The sequence below is a fragment of the Polypterus senegalus genome, chromosome 2, assembly GCF_016835505.1.
Source record: "Polypterus senegalus isolate Bchr_013 chromosome 2, ASM1683550v1, whole genome shotgun sequence".
Taxonomy (NCBI): domain Eukaryota; kingdom Metazoa; phylum Chordata; class Cladistia; order Polypteriformes; family Polypteridae; genus Polypterus; species Polypterus senegalus.
The window spans coordinates 209,861,921-209,886,819 of NC_053155.1; the positions used below are offsets into that span (position 1 = coordinate 209,861,921).

The following is a 24,899-nucleotide window of genomic DNA, read 5'->3' on the forward strand; positions in this document are numbered from 1 at the left end:
CATGTGACACACGTTTACATATCTAATAGGTATTTTTTAGGAGACTTTTCAACTGTAGATGGTTCATCATAAACAGAAGCATCCTCTGTGTCAGACCAGATTAACGAGAGCACCTCTGATCTTTGCAGTTCAAAATCAATGTCCCTAATTTGAGCACCACCATCAAAAGACATTAAATTGGTTTAGAAATGTGTCATTCAGTGAGTCATTGAATTGTTCCCACCTAGTTTTAGGGGAAAGTTCCATCATGGTTGTCTTCAGATGTAAATACCTTCATTGAGACTACTCTCAGTGCAGCAACTAACAATGTCTCCTATAGTCCTCTTTAGATTTATACTTGTAAAGGCTGCAGAATTTTAGACAACCTGAAAACACACAAACCTAAAGGCCTAAAGCACTTTTGCTACTGAGGCATTTATCCAAATAATATCCTTCATGCATTTTTTTTTAAACCAGCAAAATATTTAAATTCTTTTGAATATTAGAAAAAGAGTCATTAATTAGATTTCAGTAATATGCATTTAAATTTCATTACACTCGCATAAAGGTCCATTAGCCACTGCATGCATATAAATGTAGCATTTATTTTGGCCTTTCTGTGATGTCAAAGGTTAGAAGACAATGCTTGCTGTGAGCTTACATTAAAATCATTACTTGCATATCATTTCGAGTATCTTGCTTGATTTTTCATTCTGTTTCAAACAAGGAAAAACCAGCGTGTTATCTGTGTCTCGTTGGCAGCTATTTCATTCTGGCTTTACTAAAAGCACAATCACTTCCGTAGCCTTTAAGGTGATCTTTGCTGTTTGCAGCTTACGATGAATCCGGCTTCATATGTGTATATGAAATGTTCATTTTTCCAGGGGGCAAATTTTTTTTTTTGTTGACTTTGTAAAACAAACAAACAGAAAAACATTTCCATACACTTTATAGGAATAATTAATTAAACAAAGCTCAAGAAGTAGAGGAATTGCATTTAATTCTTTTAATGACCAGAAGTAACAAAATGAGTAGATAAATAGGTAAAGATAATGGTAATAAGAAAGTTTTGAAAAATGGTAATTACTTACTATTACTTTTATTTAGAAATTATTTTGAATCATTTGTTCCCTAATTCATTCATTTTTTTAATTTTACTGGAAGTATTTTCCATAGGAAGTCATCTGTCTGACGCCATTTCTTGGTAGCCCCAATGACTAAACTGACTAAACCCCTCATGCCAAGCAGGTCAACAGAATCCCATTAAAATGGAAATTTTTACCTCATTTTAATAGAAATCGCTTGTGCATCAGAGAAAGAACCTGGTCCAAAGACCATTTCCCTAGCTTTTAATATTTTGAGGATTAATATTCCTCTATTTGCATCAGCAATTTTTAATTTGGACGCATAATCCTCACTATTAGTGTGTCAAAGAGTTTATCTTCTCCTTTTTAAATATTGATTGTTATTCTATGAAACCATAAATTATTAGTTTCAGAATGCAAGATTTTTGCTTTCCTTAGTTAAGCCCCTTACATTGCATGCGGCTCTTAGCGCATGCATCAAACCAAACTTAAATATATTTGTTATCTATGAGGTACAGTTAAAGCCAGCTTACATGCCTGTGTAATCAAACATAAGCCTGGCCAAAAATTTCCATCGATGCACTTTGTACTCCACAGGATGGAAATATGTGGCATGTACAGGAATTTCATAACATGTTTAACTAACTTCTTTTTTACCAGTATGAAATGAATCTCAGTAGATGTAGATTTTTATACTGTATGCAAATTGCTTCAAAATATACATTGATATCAACGTTTCTGCCAACTGAAGTGAATATATTCATAAGTTGAATTCATAAGTGGAATTAATAACTTTTATTTATTTACTCACCAAGAATTTCAAATTAATCAACAGTACATAAAGGGAAAATCTAATGTGGCTACATTGATCAAGACGCTGGAAAGTGATGATGTGTTGCATGTTGATTAGCACATGCAAGTAAGATTTTCACTGGACTCTGTAGATGCCATAATAATGACCTCATGGACCCACTATACATTGACAGGGGAGACACCGTGATCACCAAGGTGGTTTTCCCCAGGGAGAAGCTCATCCATTGCACTCTGGGTATACTGACCTCTGTGATTTCTCCAAATGCGGGAAACTCAAGTGCATAATTTGCAGTAGTGGGGGACTGTGTTTACACTCATTTGGACATTAATATTAAAAAAACTTAGGAGATGATCATAGATTTCAGGAATCAGTCGTCTACTCACCTATCACTGGCTACAAATGGCTCAGCAATGTGGATAACAGAATCATTTAAATTTCTGGGCACTGTGCTGTCATAAAACCTTAAGTGGGACAACAACATCACATGCATTATTAAGAAAGTCCATCAGAGAATGTTCTTTTTGCATTAGCTGGGGAAATTCAGTCTCCCTCAAGCAATATGGTGCATTTCTACACAACCATCACTCCATTCTGATCTCATCTGTAACTGTCTGGTTTGGTGCTGCCTCTGTTCAGGCTAAGACCAATCTGCAATGCTTCACTGGAGCCTGTGAAAGGATCATAGGCTGTAACTTATCACACACTGAGTCCAACAATAGTCCAGGGTAAGGAAGAGGGACACAAAAGATCATTGCTGATCCAACTTACCAGGGCATCACCTGGTCCAAAGGGGTCCCTCTAACAAACATCTTTGTGCAATAATAACTAAAACAACCTGTAATCAAAACAATTGTTTTTCAACATGCAGTTATACTTACTAATCAGGTCTGAGCTTCTATTCAGTATCTATGTATTCCTACACACTAGGGTGCCTGGACATTTTAATCATACTATTTCATATTTTATCATTTTATATTTTATCTTGATATATTTATCGTTTGTATTCTGTGTTGTCCTTGTATGTTGCACTAACAATCAATACAAATTCTTAGTACATATTAGTGTATCTGGCCAATAATGCGAATTCTGATTCTGAAGCTGGCACCCCATAATATCCAAATAGTGTAAGGTGTAAATAATAAAACTTTAGAATGTTAGAAAAATGTTGATGAGAATGGGCTATTCAGCTAACAAATGTAAGAAACACAACATAATGGGTGTACCCTGAGTACCCCCCAGAGGAAGCACATGATCAGGTTTCTAATTTTTTGTAAATTTTCCTTGACCTCTAAAAATTACTCAGATCTTGTTTGAGAGTTTTATGGTCATATCTACTTTGGTGTGTGAGATATTTTTTAATGATGTTAAAAACAAGTACCCTTCTCCTGAGATGCCATTTTCTTTTTTATGGACACTGTCATTTTGAGAAGTTTGAGGAGGGTTGTATCATTCACTTTCTGTCTGTACTTAACTGGATTCAACCCAAATTTTAATTCCTTTGTTGTGTTTTTACATACAATATGTCTGGTCAATGGATTCTACCTCTGTTTAAAATGAATATTTTGGCTCTGGTTACATGTGTATCTACTAGTTTTCAAATTCCTACCCTTTCTATTTGACTACCCTTTTTGTCTTGCATCAGGCCTTTGTTTTTATTTAATTTTATGACTTTCTGGTTTATGACCCACAGCTGGTTGCTTTGGTTATGAGTTGTCTCCTGGTTCTTTTTCTAAACAAATTGGTGCAGTCAATAACTTGTGTGAGATTTGAAACCATTGATGTTTGAATTATGAGGCATAATGCTTTTTTGATTATTTAAAGTAAATTCTAAGAGAGAAATGTTGTGGGATTCAAAGGGTGTATCAGACCAACAGTCAAACAGGTAAGCTAAAGTTATTTTGCAAACATCAAAAATAACTAATTGCCAAAACCGAGACATACAATATATCAAAATCTTAAGCCTTAAATCTTTTCTAGTCAAAACCAGAAAACCCTAAATAATGCTTTTTTCTCTGAGAGGTCTTTTTGTTAAGAAACTATAGTAAACACTATGGCAGGGCCCATGTAAAATACAGAACAAAATGGTGCTCTCCATAGGAAAAACACCAAACAAAATAGCAGGGTGAAAATGTAATGATAAAAATATTAACAATGCAAATGATAGTAAGAATTAAAAGAATTATTTAAAAATATTCCGGATAAAAGCAAATGCATTCCTGACATGAAGCAGCAGCTCAAACCATGGTTCCACTGTGTTGCCTATGTTTTCTCTTTTAATTCTCTTTCAAATTAGATATTTTTATGCATTTCTTGAAAAAAGTAACTAACTCATTTGATACAATTTTGATTTTCAGATGTTAATCTCACTTTTTTCTGTACTGCTGCTTCATCAAAAATTTTCCAGACTGCTTAATCTTTCCCATAATTTTTACATGGTATTTTAATTGTAATGAAATTTAAATATTGCTATGATTAACTTTTTGTTCATTTATCCTGAAACATTACTGGATGTTTGGTTTTACAAAAAATGCAATACATTCTTTGCATAGCACTGGATGAAACCTATTGTGTCTGAGACCTGAGATTTTTAAGTAAGGAAGACAGTAGCTTTGAGGTAAGGTATAAGTGGTCATTAATTGTGGTGTTCAGAAAGTGGTGACATGTTGAATAGCACACATAAGTAAGAATTTCATTGTACTCTGTACATATGGCCATAACGACCCTATAACCTTAGGCCTCATGGGTTTAACTCTTGGTTAAATGAATGTGCTCTTAGAGACCTATGTGTTTAAGTTGCATTTTGTAGTGGTGCTTAATTGACTTCAATACGATGCTACATTCACATTGGTTTGCCTCTGGTAAACGCCAACCTGCTGTCCACATTGTAGTTTTGTGTGTTTACCTTTAGAGCACAGTTATCAGGCTGTGAGTGCAGAGTGCATTTAACCTGTGGGGTTTGAGGTTCATCCTTCATCGGATTCACAAAATATGGATCAGTTGGCTTTATTAGACCTGATCATTGACCTCCTTGTGTTAAAAATCCTCCTGATATGGTGACTTTGGAGAAAACAACTCCACTGCTACTGTGTTAACTCTCTGACTGCACAGCGTGTGTGTAATCTATGAAGAACTGCAAAAAAGAAAAGCTGGTACAACACCATATTACACGCCAGTCAACCAATATGCAAGACAGTGTTAGCCCTGAAGAGCAGCCACTTGTCACCTTGAAGTATGCAAATATACTGTACAGACAGTACTCACATATGCACTCAGCCACCGGCATTAATAATCCATAGTTGTTAAAGTTATGTCATTAGCACCAAAGTTATTATAGTTAATAAAAACTAAACTCAAAACTGAAACTATTATTAAAAAAACATTTTCATAAACTGAAATAAAATAATTAACAAAGCTGAAATGAAAAACTAAAACTAAACTAAACTATTAAAGTAGCTGGTAAGACTAACTGCAATAAAATAATAACATATTAAAAAAACTCTAAAACAGAAACTCATTCAGCATGTAAAGCATGTGAAATAGAAAGTGATTTACTGTGCCACCTTTCTTTGTGCTTCTTCTATATCAAGATGTAATTCAAACTCTTGAAGTCGGAATGTGCTGGCCAACAAAACCTTTATGGATAGAAGAACCACGTGTGAGTAACGTTTCAGTTTAGGTGTCTCAGGTGCCTGTGTTTTGTTGACAATAATTCATCTGCCACTTCTCACAGGAGAACAACGAAGCCCAGTATGGGAGATTTTTGAATGCAATATTGAAGGAATTCATTATAAGCACATTGTCTTGGAGTGAGATATATTGTGTGCTGTAGACATTTACAGTAAAAAATCTCGAACTCCATAGTAGCTCTTTAACCAGACCATAATTACTAAAACTAAAACTGAAACTAATAGATATAAAAATAAAATAGGAATGTCTTTGTGAAATAAAAACTAAATTAAAACAAAAAAATATATGATGAAGGAAAACTAAAACGAAACTGAATTTCCAAGTAACGTCAGAAAAAATATAGAAGTAAAAACTAATAGAAGCAGTCAAAACTATAATAACCTTGATTAGCACAAACCTGCAAAATGTTTTGAATTCTCCATTGTTATCCTTACTAGTTTGATGATAACGTGTGTATATGTATGTTTTATCTTGGTAGAGTAACATATATATTGCTCAACTTTCCCCTATTGTATTATTAATATGAATCCCACAGACTTACCACTGTTTATAAGGTATTATTGTATATAACTTATCCCCACCTTCCCTTCTATATCTATAACCTCAGGCAATTAGATGTAGTAAAAAGACAAGCAGGAGTTAAGTTACACATAAAATAATGTATTATTGATAATATTCCTAAATAATAATAAAATGCAAAGTACATTTGAATATTGGCAACCATACAACCTGATTAAATGTTGATGTGTAGTTCAGGTGACACACAAACTTGTAGTTACTTAAGATGTCTCTAGTTAAGGCATCATTGGTGCTCAGCTTTCTTCAGAACAGGCCTTAAGCCTGGTCAATATGGCTGCTGAGCTGTGCTCTTCATTGTGTTGTCTTCATCATCACAGGTTAGCAAGAGATAGCTTCTTTCAGATGTTAGTAAGAGAAAGAGAGTGAGATAAAACAAGCAAATTTATGAGTTTTCTGGCCAACCCCTACAGCCAATAGGACATCATGGTACTTAGAGGCCTCTGAGACAAGCCAATTCCAAATAGCCATACCTCAGACCAATAGGGGAATAGAAAATTTTAACACCTGCCACCCCTCCAAGACCATATTTTAAGCTAACCTGGCTTTATTTGGGGGATGAGAGAAAGACTTTAGCAAAGAAACACTCGGCAAACTGGTTTAAGACACATCTCCCAAATCCTGTCATAAGTTAAGTAAGTTATTTGCAAAATCTTACATCACAACAATGTATATACTCTCTCTCTCTCTCTGTGTGTATGTATGTATATATATATATATATATATATATATATATATATACACACACATAGTCATGGGACATATCCAGTCCTCCACAATGTTAAATGAACGATATTTGGCAGAAATTGACACAAAGAAAAAGCTGCAAACAACGTTTTTTTGTTGCCGTCCGAATGTAAATCTGACTGAACACAAGTGGTAAAAGCCTGTGTGAACGGTCTGATTTGCTGCAATGAGCAGAAAACCCTCGCATTCAATCCACGCTCATCTGATGCTACAAAAGGCAGAAAAACGCTCAGTTCAGAGGTCCATGTGAAAAGGGCCTTATAATGGTCATTTTTCGCTACAGTATGTGCATCCTCACTACATGTATGGTTATTGAATAGAGGAGAGGGGCTCCTGTATAAAGTTTATTAGGCAAAATGAATGTGACATAATCATGTTTTCATACTACCTCATTGTCTTCACGCTACTTTATGGTGAGAACAAGATACTTTTGAAAAGTTTGGGGTTTTCATTTTTAAAAATTATATACAAAAGGCAGAACTATCCCAGCCACAGGGGATGCACAAACCAGTGTGTTTCTTCATGCTGGTCCCAAGCCTGGATAAATGGGGAGGGTTTCGTCAAGAAGGGCCTCCGATGTAAAATTTTACCAAATCAATATGCGGACAGATGACCTGCTGAGGCAACCCCTGACGGGAGTAGCCAAATGATGAAGAATAAGCTATACAAAAGGCAGAACTCAAACCTGGATAGCTCAAATATACCATATAACCAGATATGTATTTATTTTATAAAGAACACTTTTGAGAAAGCTTGAATCCACATTATCTACCCTTCTGTCCTTGCCTATACATTACAGGATCAAAATACATTCATTAAATTCACTACTGCAGATATGAACTGTGGGTTGATATATTTTCTGAGCCAGTTCACACCATTATTTTTTGGTCACAGCTCATTTTCCTAATCTTATCCTTCACAGCATTCACATTAGATTCATTTGTCAAGAATTCTGTGTAAGAATTTATGGCAGTAAGAAACCATAGCTAGTGTTTTACAACCATTTCACATTTTCTACACATATCTGAGGTGTGGGGTAAGTTGGTAAGTCGTTTTTTCACAAAAATAAGCATTGAGAACTGTACACGTTTTGCTAGAAGACACATTCAACTTCCAAAAACACTGTGAGGAAATGTGAGATGATCTGTTTAGAGGAAAGTAAAATAATTTGTTCTTATTTGGTGCAAAGCCAATTTAGCTCCTCATCCAAACAACACAGTACCAACTGACAGTGATGCTGATGCTATTGACAACGTTTGTCCTAAGCGGAACAATTTATCTGAATTGAATCTCTTCTGATTGAAAATTCCAAGTCTGATATGTTGATCCACCCAAAGAAGCTTACTTGCTTTTGAACACTAAATGGTGAGAACCAATTCAGTCAAAAACAGTCCAGCATCAACTAAATTCCAGCCTGTGATGGCTAAAATTTTAATGGGGATGTTTAAACTTTTGGTATTCACTTAAGACTGGAAGCAAAAGAGCAGTCTAATCTACAGTATATTAGCACATACATCCCAGGTGAGATTGTATTATTTGAATGGGATGCCTTAGCGTTATAAAAGAATAAGAAAATCACCCACACCACTAGTGGATAGCAGCAATACCTCAATATCTTTCTGCATATATAAAAGGTGTCTAAAATATTAAACAGTTCCTGAAAATATTTGTTATGTTCTTTGTTTTTCTGTCATGTAGCTCCCTAATCTGTTATCCGTGTTATGTTTTGTCATCAGTTTGAGCCTCTCCCAGTGTTCATTGTGTGTAACTGTGAGGGTGGTAAGAACGCTGTACTCTCTATATAGTGTAAATAATTAAAAAATGTAAAATTGTTTGAGTTGATTTGTTTGTATGTGACAGCAATTGTTTAGAAGTGTTTTGAATTATTTTATATTAATTTGATCATATGTTAATGTGATCATCCAATGTGTTTTTTTTTAATAGGAATAGTATGGCAAGAGCTTGAACATTCATATTTTGTGCTTTCTATCTTAACATGTCTAGTGTGTTGATTGTTTGGTATTTGTATACTGAGTAGTGTATGCTATATTGAGCTGTAAATTAGCATCAATCACAAGTGTTCATTGTGTGTAACTGTGAGAGGACAAATTGTATTGCCACAGCTTGAGCATTCATATTTTGTGTCTTTCAGCCTGTTAATAATAAAAGTGAACAGACAATGGAGCTCAGTGTGTCTGCTTTACTGCTTTGTGGTGGTTTATACATCGTCCAGTGAACATCAACTACACAGAGGCATTTAAGAAGTGAAGTCTTTGAATGCGCCTGCATGAGACAAGGGCTAACCAATGTGAGACTTGCCTGGACACCACCAGTTGGAAACCACATCTTTATAAAAACCACATGTTTATTCATCCACAAATAAACACAGGAATAAAGTCCAGAACAACACACGATGCACACAGCAATCAATCACCACAATAATCCTTCTATTCTTACTCTGTCCTTGACCGCCAATCTCCTCCTGGGAGCTTCGTCCTGCTCCCTCTCCCGACTCTAGCTCCCAGATTGCTGGGAGGCGGCGCCTTTCATTCCTACCCGGATGTGCTCCAGGTGGCTGATGACAAACTTCCGGCAGCACTTCCAGGTGTGGCGGAAATGCTGCCCTTTGCACCGGAAGCACTCCGGGAGTCCCTGGCAGGTTCCTCCGCCATCTTGCAGAGTGTGGTAGAAGTAACTGTTTCCAGGTTCCTCGAGGCTTAAGTTGCCCCCTGTGGGTGGCCACGGGTCCAAACGGTCCAGAACCCTTTTTCTCCAGGGCGGTTGCCCCCTTGTGGCCCAGAAGCTATTCTTATGACCTTCCGGTCCATTTAGGCGTACCTGCCGGGTCAGAACCCCAGTCGTCTGTGACACCAAGAAGGACACTGGTGGTGCTCTGCTGTGTAGGATTATAAGGGTCTTTGTCTTGACAGTCAGATGAACTTGGAGTTGGGAAAGGATCAGAGGAAAAAGCTTGACTGTTGAAAAGGTAAAGGATGTCAATATTGTTAGGAGTTAAGGCTTATGATGTGCTGCCACAATAACTGGACAGAATGACATGCAAAATGAAGGATAATTGTCAGGTGGAAAAGGAGAAAAAAAATCAAAAGTAAAGATCAGGAAAGGATTAAAATGTTTAAATGCCAAAACCCAAAAAAGTAAACCAAAACTCAAAGCTGAAGGTACTTGCCAAAGGTCTAAACTACCAAAAGGGCCTTTTTTGCGTTATCTGGTTCAGCTGTACTATTTGCTGTTTTGCACAATATGGTCCATGGTAAATCTGGCAATGGAAAATTTTTATGGTGCCTCCCTTCCCTTTATGCCCTAAGCATGTGCTTATTTTGCTTAATCGTTAATCCAGCCCTGATGCTTCTAGCATCTAAGACTTTGGATACTGTTGTATAACATTTCCATGATGTTGGCTCATAAAAAAAATATTTCCAGGGATTCAGGACATTGTGTATTTTTTGACTGAGAGTTTGGTTTGCATATTAGATTTTGGTATTTTTGTTTCTATCAATATTAGGGCTAATGCCATTGCTGTTGTGGTTTGGTCTTGTTCTAAATTTTTAATATCTATATTTCATTTTTTTAAACTTACTTTCCCTTGTTGTGATTTGGACTAGAGTTATTATGATAACAGGTATTCATTTAAGTCTTTATTTAACAACATTAACATTTTTTAATGTGTTCCCACAACATCATTTTTTTTTCGTTATGGGTGCTGCCATTTTTTTTTTTTAGGTACAATTTTATTAGACTTGAATGATAGGAAATGATTAGCTTATGACATCAGATGTTAGCAGTTATACAGGTCAGTGCAGGGGCTTTCCATTTATCTAAATGTATGGACAAAAACATTAACAGTCCATCCATCCATCCATCCATCTTCATAGTGGCATGAGCATTTTGTTTATAAGACATACTTGTTACAACTTAATATTTCCTTTTGATTTTGGCACATGCTTGGGCTTGATGACAGATTTGTTTTGATTTTTTCTAGTTAAAGAACCCTTCTAAACGTTAAATCTCTTGATCCTTTCTCATTAAAATTCTGCCTCACTTTCTCTGTGATAGTACAACTGCCTGTTACTTGTAAATGACAATTTTTCCTTCTCATTAATGGTTCTTTTATAATTTTTGTTCTGTTCCATTCTTGCAGAAAAAGTATATTGACTGTGTTTAGACAGACTCAAAGGGTCATAGTCTGTGCTATATTGTTGTTCCCTTCCTCTACATGTGTATTTTGATATCCTTGTACTCGATGTCACACACGCACGATTAGGGGACAGTCAAAAGGCTGAATGGCACGTGAAAAACCAAGAGAGGGGGAACTGGAATGGGGCACTAATGCTTTTCTCTCCTTCCATCCACAGAAAACGTCAGGATAAGAGCATTCCTACCCGACATAATGCTCCAATATCCACCATCATCCTGATGAAATAAGAAGACTTCTCTTCCGGCTCCAAGATAATACCTCACTTCCGGTCTCCGTCTGATGACCTAAGTTCCTGTACAGTCTCCATATAAGTCGGATCATTTTTTTTGTTTGTTGCCAAATAATTGAGTTGATTTATGACTGTTTGACTGTACTGGAACCTGGAACCACTATACGAGGAGGCTCCCCAACACTTAATCTGTGTCTCTGTGCTTTTTACTTATCACATGGACTACACTGGTGTCTTATTCCATATGCACTGCATTTTATTACTGTCACCATTCTATCACTCACTGCAAGGATCACAGTGTAGTGTTACTTTTTCACAGATGTCTTATTTAGTATTATGCTTTGGTCAGCTAAAATTGAAAGTTAAAATATGCAATAATGCTGAAAATGAGGAAAGTGACAAACACCCCTTAACAAACACTACATAGGTGTTGGTTCATATATTGCCTCAAGCCTCTTTATCCTAAGTATGTAGTTTGGGACTTCATGGCAAATAAACCCTCAAACATGAGACATATCTTTAGTAGGAACAGGAATGTAAAAAGAGTTACAAATTTTGACCTTTGTTTTGCATTTTTTGACAATAAATTCACTTTTATTCCCTCAAATGATATACTACAGGTTTCCTTTTTCTCAGTCTCTCTACCAAATGACATACTGGCGCTGTGCTTGGTGTTTCTGCATAAAAGGTTCCACTATGGACTTTGCACATTTTACCGATGTGCATGTGTTTTTTTTCTATTTCTGATCATAAAGATATAGATTGTTAAAAGAGTCACAAAGACCAAGGGTGTGGGCAGCCACCCATAAACTTGAAATTCAATGAGTGAAAAATAAGAAAACAATATCTTTTCATACCGAGCTAAATAGAGAACTGAATTGTACCAATCAAGGTAGAGGTTATATAGAGCCTGGACAGGAAGTGAGGTCAGGACAGCCAGGACCAGAAGTGAGGTCATCAAATGGGATTTCCTTGTGATTGTCTGCAGAGGAGGAAAGAGAGGAAGTATTAGCTGATAGTGCCAAGCTCTAGTCTGACAGATAATCACACTTATTCAGGCCCATAAACTGTCTCCCAAGCACATGTGTGTGACAAAATGTTATATTAATTGACAACTCTAAATTGGCCCTTTGTGATGGTGTACATTGCGTGTGCCTTACGATGGACTGGCATTCATCTTGTTGGTTTCTGGCTTGCATTCAGTGCTACTGAACTTATTAAGCAGTTTAGAAAATGGAAGGCTGGAAAAATTTATTTTGAGAGGCATCCCATTTGGTGCAATCAATGTATGGAATGTTGTTTAAAATCATAACAATATGACCCTATAAGGATATTTTTTAACAATGTTGAATTTAATGTCCTAATATCTCTCAAAGTTAAACATAGTAATAAGAGATTGAGGACTTTGGTGTTGTCATGATAGAAGTTCCAAAGCAGGTACTATTAAAAACACTTACAAAAATGCCCACTAGAGGGTTATATCACCAATAGGGTTAAGACGGGAAGTGAAAGCTGAGAACAGACAGCATGTGTTGGTGGTGCTGTCAATTCTAGTCTAAACTTTACATTAGCGTTGATGGTGGCAGAAGAAAAGGATGTAAGAAGAGACTGGTACTTAGCCAGGTCTGTCTGAGACTTTTTGAATTCCTTCATTTCCTTTCAGCTATCCTGAGGTCGATCCATTGATTGCTGAGTGCTTCTGAAAGCCATGCATAAGAGGACTTTTTGCGTTCCTCTCATGAGAAGGTTGCACCCTTTTGGCCAGATGTGTGACGGATGTGATGGTCTTCTAAAAGAAACAAAAAATCTTATTTATAACCACTTTGTTATCAGAATAGGCCTACACAACATATGATATAAAGCTAATATTTTTACTGATTGGTCCTTTCAGAAGCATGGATTAATCATGATGCACAATACTTTATTGAAGAGCTTATTTCTTACATGCACACGCTTATTACACGCTGTTGACATTATTTCCTTTATTCTAAAGGGCTAAAGTCCAGATTATGTACGTGCAATTTAAAATGTTAAGCATTCCACTCTTTCTTATCTTGTATAGTACAGTATACAGAGACATTATATTTTAATCTTACAATTTCTTAACAGGCTTTTTCACAGCTAAATCAAGCTATCACACCCTTTAAGGTAAAAGCACTAAAAGTTTTCTTGCACAAGGGTTAAAATTGCTAAATATTCTAAAGGCACAAGCACAGCAAAACACAAATACCTCACTGACTCCAGAGCTGATTCACAATGAACCACCAGGAACTGTGGAAGACCCTCCAGATATATGGAGCAATGGGCAGTTCTTGGCAGTGATTGCCAGGTGGCCTCGCCTCTTGGGTGACAACCCACAAAACACATGGAGTATAAAAAAGGCAGCTTATACACACAGACAAAACTAAAAATTAAGATTGATAAACATAATGAACATACAGTAAGTAAAAGAATGAACAAATGAACAGAGACAATACAGGTGTAAATTGTTGTTGAAGAAAGGTATAGAGTACTTTAAGAGAATTCAGAGGTGTCAAGGAAGAAAATGTCTGCTATTTTCCAAAGAGGGGACAAACGATGTTTTTCTTTATTTTATTTTAATACCACTGTTTTAGTCATTTTTATCTCTACAGATCAGTTTTGTTTTCAGGATTCTATTCAATTGTTTTTATTCATTATTTGTTATAGTATTATGTAACTATGTAATGCAAATAAGTAGCTCATATATTTTTTTTTTATTATTTTTATTACAATCAATACATAGCAATCAAGTTTTTACAAAAAAAAGAATTATGTTAAGAACAGATCGATCCCCACCCCTGAGAGAGAGAGCAAGCCAAACGGTGTAAAATTTAAGGCTTGTAAAAATACCTAAATTAATAAATTCTCTGTGCTTTATAAACTTATTTTAAAATATTACTGATTAAATCCTGCCATGTTTTGAAAAAAGTCTGTACAGATCCTCTAACTGAGTATTTGATTTTTTCCAATTTTAAATAGTGTAACACATCAGTTTCCCACTGACTTAAAAGAGGAGAGTTTGGGTTCTTCCAGTTTATCAGAATAAGTCTGCGTGCCAACAGTGTAGTGAATGCAATCACAATTTGTTTGTTCTTCTCCACTTTAAGCCCCTCAGGAAGAACCCCAAACACAGCTGTTAATGGGTTAGGAGGGATTGTGAGTCCATGGCTGTCTGAGAGGTAATTAAAAATTTTTGTCCAGAATAATGCTAATTTGGTGCAGGCCCAGAACATGTGACCCAGTGAGGCTGGGGCTTGGTTGCAACGTTCGCAGGTTGGATCTTGCCCTGGAAACATTTTGGAGAGTTTTAGTCGAGACAGATGTGCTCGATATATAATTTTGAGTTGTATAATTGTATGCTTTGCGCATATGGAGCTCGAGTGAATTCTCTGCATTGCTACTTTCCACTCCTTTTCTGATATATTAACACTAGAATTACCAGAGCCTACGAAAAAACTCGTAATTCCGTCCCCACCTTAAACTGCTTCTTAAATCCTTTCACACCTCTCCACCAGCGCCCTTTGTCTTCTAAATGTGCTGATAAAGAGAAGCTAGGAGCAGCCGGCTATTCCATCCCCCCACCAATTTAGAACATGCACAAACTTTTCCCAGCTCATGCCTTGATTGAGTATCTGGGAGTGAAGTGGAGTTTTAGAGTGGAAATAATAGATCGTTGTTTGGAACACACGCATTTCATGTTTGTTCAGTTTCTACAGTAATCTGTGTCAACACATTGTTAAAACAGAAACGTTTTTTTATATTCTAGTAGTAGATGACAAAATGTAGGCATAAACTATATAATGTATGAAGCCTGAAGTCCAAATAGCAAACAAACATTTTCACAAGAATAACACAATTGCGCTTTTATTCAAAAATATAACTGCAGAAACAAAAAGCCGCCTTAACATGCGACATTGACACCAGTTTGTTGTAACTGCCTCTGTGGTTCAATAGACTCAGCCCCCGCTTGGGAATCATGGGGTCACGAGTTTGATCCTGCGCCACTCCGTTTTGAGAAGCAAACTGCTCTTAGTCTTACTGTTTTAGAATAAAAGCATACATTTGATTTCAGTCTGTAACAGACGGTGCAATTTATGATCCTTGTAAAGGTTAGCCTTTTTTTTTTTTATTCACTTTTCATTCTCTCAGTCGCGTTCAGAATCAATCCATACAACCCCATCTGACACGGCTGTTTTCGCTAAAGACGCGCTATAGCTCTGCAGTGTACCACGATGCATACTAACACCAAACACACCCAAGGGGAAAAGCAGTAACTTCGGCGCTATATGCAATCATCAGACACTCCCCATCTGCCCGTGTCATTCAAACACAGGAACATATATTGGTGTAAAAGTATAACAAAAGTGCACTTTTATTCAAGTGTACTTTTTCCATCGCCTTTTCCTGTAAGAAGCAATGTACACACTTCTCTCTATGCTGTGGTTTCTGCAGTTATATTTTTGAATAAAAGCGCAATTGTGTTATTCTTGTGAAAATGTTTGTTTGCTATTTGGACTTCAGGCTTCATACAATATATAGTTTATGCCTACATTTTGTCATCTACTACTAGAATATAAAAAAACGTTTCTGTTTTAACAATGTGTTGACACAGATTACTGTAGAAACTGAACAAACATGAAATGCGTGTGTTCCAAACAACGATCTATTATTTCCACTCTAAAACTCCACTTCACTCCCAGATACTCAATCAAGCTGAAGTTCGTGCATGTTCTAAATTGGTGGGGGGATGGAATAGCCGGCTGCTCCAAGCTTCTCTTTATCAGCACATTTAGAAGACAAAGGGCGCTGGTGGGGAGGTGTGAAGGGATTTAAGAAGCAGTTTAAGGTTGGACGGAATTACGAGTTTTTTTGTAGGCTCTGGTAATTCTAGTGTTAATTGAGAGGTCATTTTCCCAGTGTCCTCTTGGATCTTTGAAAGGAAGGGATTGTAAAATGATTTTATATATTGTAGAGATGGAGTCTAATTCCTCAAAATTGAGCAATATTTTTTCCAGCGTGGATGAGGGTGCAAGATGAGGAAAATCTGGAAGGTTCTGTTTAACAAAGTTCCTGATTTGAAGATAGTGAAAGAAATTTGTAGCTGGAATGTTAAATTTGGAATGTAATTGTTCATAGGATGCAAAGACGTTGTCTATATAAAGATCTCTAAGCAAGTTAATTCCAAATTTTTCCAGATATTAAAACTGCATATGTTTGTGAAGGTTGAAAGAGGTGGTTCTCTTGCAGGGGTGCCACAGAAAGAAGCTTCTCCGTCTTAAAATGCTTTCTACATTGGTTCCAGATTCTAAGTGAGTGGAGCACAATTGGGTTATTAGTGTATTGCCGATAACGTGTGTTTATTGGAGCAAAGAGCAGGGAATACAAAGAAGTACTGCAGGATTTTACTTCTATTGCGGTCCATGCCTGTGTATGTTCTTCTATTTGTGTCCAGGTTCTTATCGACTGTATATTTGCCGCCCAGTAATAAAACTGGAAGTTAGGTAGAGCCATGCCGCCTTCTGCCTTTTGTCTTTGTAGGGTCGCTCTTTTGATGCGTGGATGTTTAGAATTCCAAATAAATGAGGTTATTGTTGAATCTAATTGCTTAAAGAATGATTTATTAATGTATATTGGTATGTTTTGAAATAAAAAGGAGCTTAGGAAGAATATTCATCTTAACAGTGTTAATTCTTCCAGCTAGTGTGAGATGAAGGGTTGACCATCTATGCAAGTCTTGTTTAATTTTTTCCATGCAGACGAAATTTTGTTGATATAGAGCTTTATGTTTACTTGTGATGTTTACCCCTAGGTATTTAAACTGTTCTGCAATGATAAAAGGTAGGGTGTCTAATCTAATATTATATGCTTGAGAATTCACGGAAAGAGTACACTTTTATTCAGATTAATTCTGAGACCAGAGAGCTTTTGAAATTCTGTGAGTGCTGCTAAGACTGCAGGCACAGAATTTTCTGGGTCCGATATATACAGTACCATGTCATCTGCATATAATGAGATTTTCTGTTCCAGTCCTTCTCTGCTAATCCCCTTTATCTGATCAGTATTTCGACAATGTATTGCCAGTGGTTCAATGGCAATTGCAAACAGCAGTGGTGACAAAGGGCATCCTTGTCTTGTGCCACGCTCTAGTTTAAAGTAGTCTGAGCAAATGTTATTGATGCAAACTGAAGCTTCTGGGTTAGTATACAGTAATTTAATCCATGCACAAATGTTCGGCCAAACCCAAACTTCTCCAAAATAGTAAAAGGTATTTCCATTCAATCATGTCGAATGCTTTTTCTGCATCCAATGATAATAATATTTCTGGGGTGTTTGATTTAGTTGGTGAGTATATTACATTAAACAGGCGTGAAGATTTGAAGATAAGTGTCGGCCCCTAATAAATCCAGTTTGGTCTTGTGATATTACTGAGGGAGCACTTTCTCCATCCTTCTAGCTATGATTTTAGAGAGTATTTTAACGTCGTTATTCAGAAGTGAAATTGGTCTGTATGATGCACATTGTAATAAGTCCTTATTTTGTTTTGGAAAGACAGTGATTAGTGCTTGGCGAAAGGTTTGTGGAAGAGATTGGTTATCTCTGGCTTCTGTAAATGTTGCTAATAGGAGGGAGCTAGCTGAGCGGAGAATTTCTTGTAAAACTCTGCAGGGTAGCCGTCAGGGCCTGCTGCTTTTCCACCTTGGAGTGACTTTATAGCATCCAGTAATTCTGATAATGACAGAGGTTTATCAAGTTCCTCCACACTAAAAGCGTCAATTTGTGGTATCTGTAATGTATCCAGAAATGCATTAGATTGTATATTGTCTTCTTTAAACTCAGTAGTATATAGGGATTTATAGTAGTCTCTAAAAGTGTACATTATATTTTTGTGTTCGATGATTTTATCTCCGTTCGTGTTAGTGATTACGAGATTGCGTTGCATGCATCTTGCTTGTGAATTTGTTGCTAAAAGCTTATTAGCTTTCTCTCCATGTTCATAATAATGATGTCTGGATTTGTAAATTAGTTGTTCAGTTTCTTTAGTTGTCAAGAGGTTTAATTCTGAATGTAGAGCCTGCCTCCTCTTATGTAGAGTCTCGCTTGGTAGTCTGGCATGTTCTTCATCTATTTTAGTAATTTCGCTTTTATCTCTGCTACTTTCTTCGCTTCGGATTTATTTCTGTGGGAAAGATATGAGATAATCTGTCCTCTTAAGAAGGCCTTAAGAGTTTCCCAGAGTATTCCTGCAGAGATCTCAGGGGATGTATTTGTCTCTAGAAAGAATTGATTTGTTTGGATATAAATTCAGTACAATTCTCGTCAGTTAATAGAAGCGGTTGAGGCGCCATCTGCAGGGTGAGTGTATGGGGCTTAGTAATTTCAGCTCCAAGATCATCGGAGCATGGTCTGAAATAACAATAGCATCGTATTTACAAGATTTAATCTTAGGCAAGAAGTTATTATCTATAAAGAAGTAATCAATCCTTGAGTAGCAATGATGTACTGGTGAGTAGAAAGAATATGTTCTTGAATTTGGGTTTAAAAACCTCCAGGGATCTGATAAGTTGTGATCAGTTATAAACTTTGTAATTATCTTTGCGGTGTTAGTTGCCGTTCCCCCTGTGGAGGAAGTCTTATCTAAAAGTGGATTTAAACCACAATTAAAGTCCCCAGCCATTATAAGTTTATGAGTGTTCAGATTGGGAATGGATGCAAATAAATTTTGTATAAATTCCTTATCATCAACATTAGGTGCATAAACATTTATCAAAATCATTTTACAGTTAGATAAGTCTCCCATGACCATCACATATCTCCCTTCAGGATCCAATACTACATCTGATGCTACAAATGGTACTGTTCTATGTATGAGAATTCCCACCCTCTAGTTTTCTTTGTAAAACTAGAATGGAACATTTGGCCAGTCCAGTCTTTTGCAGCCGGAACTGATCCTTACTTAGTAAGTGGGTTTCCTGTAAAAATACTATTTTAGCATTTAGACCTGTTAGGTGAGCAAGTACTTTCTTTCTCTTTAATTCGTGATTCAGGCCTTTAACATTCCAGCTTACGGTTAACTGTCCCATCATGGAGACACTGATTCTGAGTTTTTGATGTCATTTTATAGTCTTAACTGGAAGTGAAATAGTTTAGGTCTTAATTTCCTATTCCCCAAGAGTTGTTGCCATGCAGCTTATTATTACGTTGATAGTTATAATTATAAAGATTGAGATGATAGATTAGGTATAGATCAAGCCTGCTCTCTTTCTCTTCCCCCCTTAACCCCCCACCCTCCCTTTTTGCCTCCCCAGGTGAGGCTAAAACCCACTTCACGCAGTCCCAGTCCTCTGACATACCCAGAGACAGAGCACGTCCAAAGCACATCAAGCCCCCATGCAGTGGCGCTTTAGGTTAAAAGATAGAGATATCTGTTACCAATATAGTCTTTAAAAGAGGAAAAAAAAAAAAAGAATTTTGCACTTATATATATATATATATAATCTTCAGCAATTTTAGTGCATTAAGATGATACCCCAGATAATAAACCCAGGTGATGGTGTTAAAGATGTGTCCAAAATAAGCATAACAAGTCTTAATGCAGTAATAGCAATAACAGTAAACCAAGGGTATGATATTGAACAGTCTCATTTAGGGTACACATGAAATAATTAGAAAAGAAAAAGAAAAAAAAGAGGAGGAAAACGTAATTAAGCACAATAAAACATAAACATTTAGCCCTAGTAATACTAAGTAATAATAAGTAATAAGTAAGTAATAATAAGAATATGAGAATATATGCTGATAAAAAACCCGTATTTTAAAACAAATAGATCAGACAGTAGATTATTAATCCTAGCTTTATCATTTACCGCCATGACTCACAATTATGTATCAGAATAGTCCCGGGATCAGCTTTCTTAATTCATTTTCTGCTTCCTCCTTGCTAGCGAAGACATAGAAATGACCCTGCCATTCCACTTTCAGTTTTGCCGGATACAGGAGGCCGTATTTGACACTGGCTTGCCGTAGCCGCTGTTTAATATTATAGAAGGCTGCGCGTTTAATAGCTGTTGCTGGAGGGAAGTCAGGAAGACACGAATGTGGCTATTTTCATATATAATATCTTCCTTTTTCTGAGGAGTGCCATCACCTCTAGCTTAAATGATAATCGTTCAAAACGAACTATAAAAGATCTTGGTCGGGTCTGACGGTGTTTGATCAGCGTCGTGTAAGCCGCTGCTATCTCAGATTCTGCTTTAAAGTCGCCCCCGATTATTTTAGAAAAAAGTTCAGTTGCGAATTTCACAGGGTTTGAACTTTCGATTCTCCGGCAGGCCTTCAATTCTGACATTATACCTTCTACTCCCATCTTCTAAAGCAGCCAGTCTGTCTCCAAGTTTTTCTCCGAGTTTTTTACATTCCGAACTGACATTTACTGCTCTTTCCTCGGCACTGGCAGCTGAATGTTCGGCCATTTCGATCCGATTCGTGAATGTCTCATTAAGATGCTCCAATTGATCAGCAAGCGTGCTCAGTTTAACGATTTTTCTCAATGCGCTCTTCAATTTTACCCAGCACCTGTCGAAGTTCAAGTTGTACCTCTTGACGCAGCCTTTCATTTGCCTGTTGGATTTCCTGTCGCAGCCATTCATTGGCCTGTTTCATCTCCTGTTTCAGTCTCTCATGTGCCTTTGCCGTTGCTTTCTCATTAGCCTTCTCGCTTTTCTTTATATCTTGCGTGAGCTCAGCGAGCAACACTTTCAGTTCAGATAGCTCAATTGTGCCTTCTTGTACCGTAGATGAAGCAGCAGACTCTGCTGAAGCCGGTGTCCCGCTGCTCCAGTCCCGCGTAATTGCGTAACTGAAGCCGCGGACCTCCCGGCCTTTTCCAGTTTCAGGTAATCCTCTCCAATCGGCGAGCTATCCACATCTGCACTCACGATCGCACCTTCGCTCCCCTTTTCGCTCTCAGCCGGCGACGATGTAGCGGACCGTGGTCCCGAGGAGTCTGTACTTTCGCCCATCTGATCCAGGTCTGTCTCTGAGAGGCCGTATCTCGAACTAGGGCTTGCTGATCGCAGCTTGGATGTAGCTTTAGTCTTCGATTCTTTCAGACCCCCTTCTTGTTGGCCATGTTTATATGTGTTTACATATACTGTAGCGGTCCCTCTCGGGTTGAATAAATACAGGATATCTCAGAATAATAAGCAAATAATATGAAAAATAGCACCACTGCTAGCGGAGCTCCACTTCAGACGTCCATCTCTCGCATCGGACGAGACCAAAGTAGCTCATATATGAAGATGTGATGCTGACTTAACATGTGATTGCATTAATATTTTCTATGTATATTTGAGATGACTGGCATAGTCACAAAATTTATAAAGGAAGTTTAATAGGAGATGTCACCATGTCAGTAACCTCTGTCTAGAGGATGTTTAAACAATCTTGGAGTTTATAAAGCTTAAAACTTGTTAAAAAAAGCTTTGGCTTTCCTATTTAACAATTTTATTTGGGATGGACTTGTGCATACTGGAGTGAAGTAACAAGGCTCAAGAAAACATTTACTTTTCCAGTATGATGTTGTAGTTAGGGGCTCAGGTTCATGTTCTGGGCTAGCTACCATTTGTATTCAGTGTGCACACACTTACAAAGTACAATGTCTCCACAATCTGTGTTCTCTTTATACTTCTGTGGCCAAAGGTTTGAAGTGTCCCACTGTGGTCTGAGAGGTTTATCCCATAGAACATGATTTCACTCAAAACTAAGGCCATGAAATGACACAACTATGCACACCAGCTGACAGGGAGAAACGCTACTGCAATGTAAGCAATCTGACAGGAAGATGGGAAGAGACAAGAGGAGACACTTCAGACAGACTATTAAAACAGAGAAGGTGAATCCTGTGGTCTGATGGTCAATTTATCATCAACTGTGTGCTATTTCCATTTACCTTATGCCAGGAAGAGATTGTAGTACATTTTTGGCATGTGCTTGTTCTTGTTTGGGAAACAAAGACCATGAGCAAAGTATAAAGCTCTGGCAACTGCACTTAACATTAGAGCTCACTATGGATGAATGGAAGACATCACTCCTGCCTGTACCAAGGAAAGTGTCTGGAGCTGATTGCAGGAGCCCCAAGACTGCACGCTTTTGCCATGAGCACACCTTCAAAACTTGTATCATTGTGAGTGTTTAGTCAATATTAAAAGAAATGAAGTACTGTATATCCTTCCTTCAGTGTCACTTTTTTTTTCTTCATCTTAGAATCACTGCTAGGGAAGGATATAACATTTTATTTTATAATATATACATTGACTTTGGGTTTAGTAGAGGCTGTAATATTCTGTTTTACTCCCACATTCAACTGTCCTTGTCTGTCACCTTAATTGGCTCATCCAAAATGTCCTAATATGAGTGATTGTGGATGCATGCATCCAGTGGTCCTTCCTGACTTGACCTCATCACTGCCGAGACAGATTCCAGTCCCTCCGCCTATAATTAGATTAAAAAGGTGAAAAAAGTGTCTTTTGAGCTTATTTAACACATGCTGACATTTATGAATATTCCTGTTTCAGAAAAGGCTTTTGGTCCTTTTATAAATGGTGACCCATTGCTGTGCATTTTAAGGTCATGGAGAGATGAACTGTAATAAAATTATTAAATGCAACTTTGATTTACACAGTGTATGAGGCAAATGTCATCATAAGACTATTGTGAAAACTACCTGTATTTTAAAATACTAAATATGTCCTTTAATTATTTCTATATTATTAACACACTGTATATTTAGTATTGTTTTATGTATTGTCTGTTCGCTGAGTATTTTGTTGCTTTCAGATTCAGTTTCTTGTAATCTTTGAGATGCAAAAAGCAAATTTACTGAACTTTTTTCTGTACACTAAGACATAGGTTTTCTTTTTTTTTCAAAGATATTCATTACTCCTTTTTATTTTTTCGACTTTTTGTCCATCAAGCTGATATATTATGTTACAATAAAGGGTGGTCATTTTATAATCAGAACATAAGCTTGAAAATGTCTGTAGTACTCTAAGGTATGATGATCCATGTAAATTCCATTAAACGCAAAGTTCTGGAATCATAATGCAGCAAAATTCCATTTTTGATCTGCAGTGCTCCGTGCAAGGCATACATTACACCTAGACAGCCTCAAGGCTTTCTGTGTAATGCCCAAAGGTCTGTGTAGCTGACATGTATGTTTCATGACTCATTTGTGATTATTCTTTTCCTGTCTAAACTATATGTATCATCCTTGGATAATAAAAGGCAGTAATGTATGTTAAATAAAGCCTGAAGTGAGCTGTCAAGTGTGTTGTGTTCCTTTGTTATACAACTCACAATGGATTTATTCCACAGTGCCATTGTTTATTCCAGGTTGTTCATTTAGCCTATACATGAGTGGAAAAATATTGTCTGAGGACTTCAATAAAACTGCTCATGTTGATGTTTTGCCTGGAAAAAAAATGACCCAATCCAGATGTAGCATGGTTGTCCTCAACTGATATATCATACAGCTTCCAATGAAAGCATTTATCATGCAAGAGTAAGAACACCTTAATGTAAAGAACACAGCGAAAGACCAAAACAAAGTAAAAACTCCAATTAAAACTACAATTAAATATTTCAACAATATACAGTAATTAACAATAACATTTAAAGAATACTCAAACTACGAAGTGCTTGCAAAGGGAAAGGACATGTAAATTTTACATTTAAGGAAGAAAAAGAAAAGCCTAACAAAAAAAAATGCTAAAATTTAGTACAGTTATATTAAGTCAAACAATCAGAATGAGACATCCAAAAACAAAAATCATTTCTTACTAGGAATGCACCGAAATTTCGTCCGCCGAAAATTTTCGGCTGAAATAGCATTATCAGTTTCGGCCGAAGCGTAAGAAAGCGCCGAAAATAAAAGCCGAAATTGTCGCCACGCCTCTCCCATCCTCCCGTCTCGTTCGCGCTGTCATTACGCATCAAACACGGAGTATGTCGGCGGTTTGGAAGCACTTCAAAGTTTCAGATGAGGACAGCAAAGTTGCAATATGCAACATTTGCTCTGCAAAAGTTTCAAGAGGGGGTTCAACAGCAAAGACATTTTCGACTACAGGTTTAATACACCACCTTAAGTCAAGACACGCAATTGAATTTGAGGAATACCGTCAAACAACGTTGGTTAAAACTAAGCCAACTAGCACATCAACACCCTTGGTTGCCACATTTTTCGAAAAAATTAAGAAATTTGCAAATGACAGTGCTAAAGCACGTGACATAACAGAGAAAGTAATGGAATTCATTGCTTTAGATGACCAGCCGTTTTCAGTCGTGGAGGACATCGGATTTCGTAGGCTAATACACCACATTGAGCCGCGTTACACACTGCCAAGCAGACGGTATTTTGCAGAGACCTCTCTACCTGAAATGTATGACCGTGTTGCAAAACATGTTCATGAGCTCATGACCACAGATATCTCTGCTCTAAGTTTTACCACAGACATATGGAGCTCTGACATTAGTCCAACCAGCATGCTC

At 37.0% G+C, this 24,899-nt stretch overlaps 1 non-coding gene across 1 annotated transcript; it reads left to right on the forward strand.

Annotated features, from left to right (window-relative positions):
• Positions 1–2,038: 2,038 nt before the first annotated feature.
• On the forward strand, positions 2,039–2,200 carry LOC120524720. The gene has a single exon (XR_005632838.1). It is a non-coding gene; the product is annotated as a U1 spliceosomal RNA (small nuclear RNA).
• Positions 2,201–24,899: the final 22,699 nt, after the last annotated feature.